Below are 8,047 nucleotides of genomic sequence, written 5' to 3' on the forward strand. Positions count from 1 at the left end.
GAAGAGAGTGCATGAGGGGGATTATGTATATTATACAACTCTAGGTGTGTGTGTGTGTGTGTGTGTGTGTGTGTGCGTGCGTGCGTGCGTGCGTGCGTGCGTGCGTGCGTGCGTGCGTGCGTGCGTGCGTGTGTGTGTATATCCATCCTATAGACTCACATTAGGGGCCAAATATAATTTTCATTACATAGTATTCATTTATCAGGTGCTGGGGCAGTATACTGACAGAGAATGTGTGGGCAGAGGGCGGGGCTAGACACTGAGGACGGGCGGTGCCAGCTGTGACTGTGGGTTTGGCAGTCAAACATGTCATGTTAGGTTGTGCTGAATGTAAACAAAGAGCTGCAGAGAATAAAGTGAAAAATCAAGAGAAACAAAAGTTAGAAAACAAAAAAATAATGGGGGCGTTTTATATGACAATACAGCACAGATTAACTTAATTTTTTTTTTTTGGAGTTTATGTCGGACAACTCCTTTAAGGAAGCCTACGTAGACGTCGTACACACACGGCTCTGCTCCGTACACCTCGTACACACATGGCTCCGCTCCGTACACCTCGTACACACACGGCTCCGCTCCGTACACCTCGTACACACACGGCTCTGCTCCGTACACCTCGTACACACACGGCTCCGCTCCGTACACCTCGTACACACACGGCTCCGCTCCGTACACCTCGTACACACACGGCTCCGCTCCGTACACCTCGTACACACACGGCTCCGCTCCGTACACCTCGTACACACATGGCTCCGCTCCGTACACCTCGTACACACACGGCTCTGCTCCGTACACCTCGTACACACACGGCTCCGCTCCATACACCTCGTACACACACGGCTCTGCTCCGTACACCTCGTACACACACGGCTCTGCTCCGTACACCTCGTACACACACGGCTCTGCTCCGTACACCTCGTACACACACGGCTCCGCTCCGTACACCTCGTACACACACGGCTCCGCTCCGTACACCTCGTACACACACGGCTCCGCTCCGTACACCTCGTACACACACGGCTCCGCTCCGTACACCTCGTACACACACGGCTCCGCTCCGTACACCTCGTACACACACGGCTCCGCTCCGTACACCTCGTACACACACGGCTCCGCTCCGTACACCTCGTACACACACGGCTCCGCTCCGTACACCTCGTACACACACGGCTCTGCTCCGTACACCTCGTACACACACTGCTCTGCTCCGTACACCTCGTACACACACGGCTCTGCTCCGTACACCTCATACACACACGGCTCTGCTCCGTACACCTCGTACACACACTGATCTGCTCCGTACACCTCGTACACACACGGCTCTGCTCCGTACACCTCGTACACACACGGCTCTGCTCCGTACACCTCGTACACACGCGGCTCTGCTCCGTACACCTCGTACACACACGGCTCTGCTCCGTACACCTCATACACACACGGCTCTGCTCCGTACACCTCGTACACACACTGCTCTGCTCCGTACACCTCGTACACACACGGCTCTGCTCCGTACACCTCGTACACACACTGCTCTGCTCCGTACACCTCGTACACATGGCTCCGCTCCGTACACCTCGTACACACACAGCTCTGCTCCGTACACCTCGTACACACACGGCTCTGCTCCGTACACCTCGTACACACGGCTCCGCTCCGTACACCTCGTACACACACAGCTCTGCTCCGTACACCTCGTACACACACGGCTCCGCTCCGTACACCTCGTACACATGGCTCCGCTCCGTACACCTCGTACACACACGGCTCTGCTCCGTACACCTCGTACACACACGGCTCTGCTCCGTACACCTCGTACACACGGCTCCGCTCCGTACACCTCGTACACACACAGCTCTGCTCCGTACACCTCGTACACACGCGGCTCCGCTCCGTACACCTCGTACACACACGGCTCAGCTCCGTACACCTCGTACACACACGGCTCTGCTACATCCACACTGTAAACCCCTCCTGACCCCACACATAAACTTCCCCTCATCCAGCACCATGACAACCAGCACAGCAGAGCCCTGCATACACTGAGGAGCTGATCATGTGACCCCTGACTCCTCCCCTCCATGTGACATCATCACAGGTCCTGTAAGCACAGAGCAGCCATATATCTAGTGTGCGGCTCTGCAGGTGGAGGTAGGTGCAGGGTATTATATATCTAGTGTGCGGCTCTGCAGGAGGAGGTAGGTGCAGGGTATTATATATCTAGTGTGCGGCTCTGCAGGTGGAGGTAGGTGCAGGGTATTATATATCTGTGTGCGGCTCTGCAGGTGGAGGTAGGTGCAGGTTATTATATATCTAGTGTGCGGCTCTGCAGGTGGAGGTAGGTGCAGGGTATTATATATCTAGTGTGCGGCTCTGCAGGTGGAGGTAGGTGCAGGGTATTATATATCTAGTGTGCGGCTCTGCAGGAGGAGGTAGGTGCAGGGTATTATATATCTAGTGTGCGGCTCTGCAGGTGGAGGTAGGTGCAGGGTATTATATATCTAGTGTGCGGCTCTGCAGGTGGAGGTAGGTGCAGGGTATTATATATCTAGTGTGCGGCTCTGCAGGTGGAGGTAGGTGCAGGGTATTATATATCTAGTGTGCGGCTCTGCAGGTGGAGGTAGGTGCAGGGTATTATATATCTAGTGTGCGGCTCTGCAGGTGGAGGTAGGTGCAGGGTATTATATATCTAGTGTGCGGCTCTGCAGGTGGAGGTAGGTGCAGGGTATTATATATCTAGTGTGCGGCTCTGCAGGTGGAGGTAGGTGCAGGGTATTATATATCTAGTGTGCGGCTCTGCAGGTGGAGGTAGGTGCAGGGTATTATATATCTAGTGTGCGGCTCTGCAGGTGGAGGTAGGTGCAGGGTATTATATATCTAGTGTGCGGCTCTGCAGGTGGAGGTAGGTGCAGGGTATTATATATCTAGTGTGCGGCTCTGCAGGTGGAGGTAGGTGCAGGGTATTATATATCTAGTGTGCGGCTCTGCAGGTGGAGGTAGGTGCAGGGTATTATATATCTAGTGTGCGGCTCTGCAGGTGGAGGTAGGTGCAGGGTATTATATATCTAGTGTGCGGCTCTGCAGGTGGAGGTAGGTGCGGGGTATTATATATCTAGTGTGCGGCTCTGCAGGTGGAGGTAGGTGCAGGTTATTATATATCTAGTGTGGGCTCTGCAGGTGGAGGTAGGTGCAGGGTATTATATATCTAGTGTGCGGCTCTGCAGGTGGAGGTAGGTGCAGGGTATTATATATCTAGTGTGCGGCTCTGCAGGTGGAGGTAGGTGCAGGGTATTATATATCTAGTGTGCGGCTCTGCAGGTGGAGGTAGGTGCAGGGTATTATATATCTAGTGTGCGGCTCTGCAGGTGGAGGTAGGTGCAGGGTATTATATATCTAGTGTGCGGCTCTGCAGGTGGAGGTAGGTGCAGGGTATTATATATCTAGTGTGCGGCTCTGCAGGTGGAGGTAGGTGCAGGGTATTATATATCTAGTGTGCGGCTCTGCAGGTGGAGGTAGGTGCAGGGTATTATATATCTGTGTGCGGCTCTGCAGGTGGAGGTAGGTGCAGGGTATTATATATCTAGTGTGCGGCTCTGCAGGTGGAGGTAGGTGCAGGGTATTATATATCTAGTGTGCGGCTCTGCAGGTGGAGGTAGGTGCAGGGTATTATATATCTAGTGTGCGGCTCTGCAGGTGGAGGTAGGTGCAGGGTATTATATATCTAGTGTGCGGCTCTGCAGGTGGAGGTAGGTGCAGGGTATTATATATCTGTGTGCGGCTCTGCAGGTGGAGGTAGGTGCAGGGTATTATATATCTAGTGTGCGGCTCTGCAGGAGGAGGTAGGTGCAGGGTATTATATATCTAGTGTGCGGCTCTGCAGGAGGAGGTAGGTGCAGGGTATTATATATCTAGTGTGCGGCTCTGCAGGTGGAGGTAGGTGCAGGGTATTATATATCTAGTGTGCGGCTCTGCAGGTGGAGGTAGGTGCAGGGTATTATATATCTAGTGTGCGGCTCTGCAGGTGGAGGTAGGTGCAGGGTATTATATATCTGGTGTGCGGCTCTGCAGGTGGAGGTAGGTGCAGGGTATTATATATCTAGTGTGCGGCTCTGCAGGTGGAGGTAGGTGCAGGTTATTATATATCTAGTGTGCGGCTCTGCAGGTGGAGGTAGGTGCAGGGTATTATATATCTGGTGTGCGGCTCTGCAGGTGGAGGTAGGTGCAGGGTATTATATATCTAGTGTGCGGCTCTGCAGGTGGAGGTAGGTGCAGGGTATTATATATCTAGTGTGCGGCTCTGCAGGTGGAGGTAGGTGCAGGGTATTATATATCTAGTGTGCGGCTCTGCAGGTGGAGGTAGGTGCAGGGTATTATATATCTGTGTGTGGCTCTGCAGGTGGAGGTAGGTGCAGGGTATTATATATCTGTGTGTGGCTCTGCAGGTGGAGGTAGGTGCAGGGTATTATATATCTAGTGTGCGGCTCTGCAGGTGGAGGTAGGTGCAGGGTATTATATATCTGTGTGCGGCTCTGCAGGTGGAGGTAGGTGCAGGGTATTATATATCTAGTGTGCGGCTCTGCAGGTGGAGGTAGGTGCAGGGTATTATATATCTGTGTGCGGCTCTGCAGGTGGAGGTAGGTGCAGGGTATTATATATCTAGTGTGCGGCTCTGCAGGTGGAGGTAGGTGCAGGGTATTATATATCTGTGTGCGGCTCTGCAGGTGGAGGTAGGTGCAGGGTATTATATATCTGTGTGCGGCTCTGCAGGTGGAGGTAGGTGCAGGGTATTATATATCTAGTGTGCGGCTCTGCAGGTGGAGGTAGGTGCAGGTTATTATATATCTAGTGTGCGGCTCTGCAGGTGGAGGTAGGTGCAGGGTATTATATATCTAGTGTGCGGCTCTGCAGGTGGAGGTAGGTGCAGGGTATTATATATCTAGTGTGCGGCTCTGCAGGTGGAGGTAGGTGCAGGGTATTATATATCTAGTGTGCGGCTCTGCAGGTGGAGGTAGGTGCAGGGTATTATATATCTAGTGTGCGGCTCTGCAGGTGGAGGTAGGTGCAGGGTATTATATATCTAGTGTGCGGCTCTGCAGGTGGAGGTAGGTGCAGGGTATTATATATCTAGTGTGCGGCTCTGCAGGTGGAGGTAGGTGCAGGGTATTATATATCTAGTGTGCGGCTCTGCAGGTGGAGGTAGGTGCAGGGTATTATATATCTAGTGTGCGGCTCTGCAGGTGGAGGTAGGTGCAGGGTATTATATATCTAGTGTGCGGCTCTGCAGGTGGAGGTAGGTGCAGGGTATTATATATCTAGTGTGCGGCTCTGCAGGTGGAGGTAGGTGCAGGGTATTATATATCTAGTGTGCGGCTCTGCAGGTGGAGGTAGGTGCAGGGTATTATATATCTAGTGTGCGGCTCTGCAGGTGGAGGTAGGTGCAGGTTATTATATATCTAGTGTGCGGCTCTGCAGGTGGAGGTAGGTGCAGGGTATTATATATCTAGTGTGCGGCTCTGCAGGTGGAGGTAGGTGCAGGGTATTATATATCTAGTGTGCGGCTCTGCAGGAGGAGGTAGGTGCAGGGTATTATATATCTGTGTGCGGCTCTGCAGGTGGAGGTAGGTGCAGGGTATTATATATCTGTGTGCGGCTCTGCAGGTGGAGGTAGGTGCAGGTTATTATATATCTAGTGTGCGGCTCTGCAGGTGGAGGTAGGTGCAGGTTATTATATATCTAGTGTGCGGCTCTGCAGGTGGAGGTAGGTGCAGGTTATTATATATCTAGTGTGCGGCTCTGCAGGTGGAGGTAGGTGCAGGGTATTATATATCTAGTGTGCGGCTCTGCAGGTGGAGGTAGGTGCAGGGTATTATATATCTAGTGTGCGGCTCTGCAGGTGGAGGTAGGTGCAGGGTATTATATATCTAGTGTGCGGCTCTGCAGGGTGGAGGTAGGTGCAGGGTATTATATCTAGTGGTGGCGGCTGCTGCAGGGTGAGGTTAAGGGTCTAGTGTGCGTCTAGTGTGCGGCTCTGCAGGTGGAGGCAGGTGCAGGGTATTATATATCTAGTGTGCGGCTCTGCAGGTGGAGGTAGGTGCAGGGTATTATATATCTAGTGTGCGGCTCTGCAGGTGGAGGTAGGTGCAGGGTATTATATATCTAGTGTGCGGCTCTGCAGGTGGAGGTAGGTGCAGGGTATTATATATCTAGTGTGCGGCTCTGCAGGTGGAGGTAGGTGCAGGGTATTATATATCTAGTGTGTGGCTCTGCAGGTGGAGGTAGGTGCAGGGTATTATATATCTGTGTGCGGCTCTGCAGGGGGAGGTAGGTGCAGGGTATTATATATCTAGTGTGCGGCTCTGCAGGAGGAGGTAGGTGCAGGGTATTATATATCTAGTGTGCGGCTCTGCAGGTGGAGGTAGGTGCAGGGTATTATATATCTGTGTGCGGCTCTGCAGGTGGAGGTAGGTGCAGGGTATTATATATCTAGTGTGCGGCTCTGCAGGTGGAGGTAGGTGCAGGGTATTAGATATATCTAGTGTGCGGCTCTGCAGGTGGAGGTAGGTGCAGGGTATTATATATCTAGTGTGCGGCTCTGCAGGTGGAGGTAGGTGCAGGGTATTATATATCTAGTGTGCGGCTCTGCAGGAGGAGGTAGGTGCAGGGTATTATATATCTAGTGTGCGGCTCTGCAGGTGGAGGTAGGTGCAGGGTATTATATATCTAGTGTGCGGCTCTGCAGGTGGAGGTAGGTGCAGGGTATTATATATCTAGTGTGCGGCTCTGCAGGTGGAGGTAGGTGCAGGGTATTATATATCTAGTGTGCGGCTCTGCAGGTGGAGGTAGGTGCAGGGTATTATATATCTGTGTGCGGCTCTGCAGGTGGAGGTAGGTGCAGGGTCTGTTATTATCTGTCAGGATTAGTCGTTATTCACACTCACGTCCATTTTGACTTAACAAATTAATATATTCCTTCATCATTTTCATTATTGTTTTTCATCCATTTTTATATATGTTTAATATCAAGAGTCACTTCCAAAAATCCCCCTGAATCCCACCTGGTCTTACCCCTTGAATCCCCCCTCTTCCCCCCTCTTCCCCTCTCCTTTTCTGTCCTCTGGTCCTGGATGTATCGGAGGTTTGTGCGCGGCCTCCACTACATTCATTATCTATGTAAGCACAGGAAATAGCCGAGCTCTATCGGACTGTCTGGGTGCAATTAGCATTGCCTGTTCTACTGCTGGAAGGGTCGCCCTTTCTACTGCTGGAAGGGTCGCCTGTTCTACTGCTGGAAGGGTCGCCTGTTCTACTGCTGGGAGGGTCGCCTGTTCTACTGCTGGGAGGGTCGCCTGTTCTACTGCTGGGAGGGTCGCCTGTTCTACTGCTGGGAGGGTCGCCTGTTCTACTGCTGGGAGGGTCGCCTGTTCTACTCCTGGGAGGGTCGCCTGTTCTACTCCTGGGAGGGTCGCCTGTTCTACTCCTGGGAGGGTCGCCTGTTCTACTCCTGGGAGGGTCGCCTGTTCTACTCCTGGGAGGGTCGCCTGTTCTACTCCTGGGAGGGTCGCCTGTTCTACTCCTGGGAGGGTCGCCTGTTCTACTCCTGGGAGGGTCGCCTGTTCTACTCCTGGGAGGGTCGCCTGTTCTACTGCTGGGAGGGTCGACTGTTATGATCCGGAACCATGGAAGATCACCACAAATCATTGGCAAAAAGGTGACAAGAGCATTGGCAACTAATCTGGCCGCCATCCCCTTACTAACCAACACAACTAGAAGTAGCCGAGGGGTGAACTAACATCCTGTGCACCACGAACCCAGCCGGAGAACTAACTATTCTAAAGGTAGGAAAGATGAATAACTCTCTGCCTCAGAAAATAGACAAGAATAGCAAGCCCCCCACATTCAAAGACTGCGGTGATATAGGAAGACACAATACACAGATAGATGATAGGATTAGCAAAAGGTGAGGCCCCCGCTGACTAAAATAGGAAAGGACAGGAAAGGGACTGATAGTTGCCAGAGAAAAACCCCCGCAAAATACCAACTTCCTGATAGT

Source organism: Anomaloglossus baeobatrachus, chromosome 5 (assembly GCF_048569485.1).
Source record: "Anomaloglossus baeobatrachus isolate aAnoBae1 chromosome 5, aAnoBae1.hap1, whole genome shotgun sequence".
NCBI lineage: Eukaryota > Metazoa > Chordata > Amphibia > Anura > Aromobatidae > Anomaloglossus > Anomaloglossus baeobatrachus.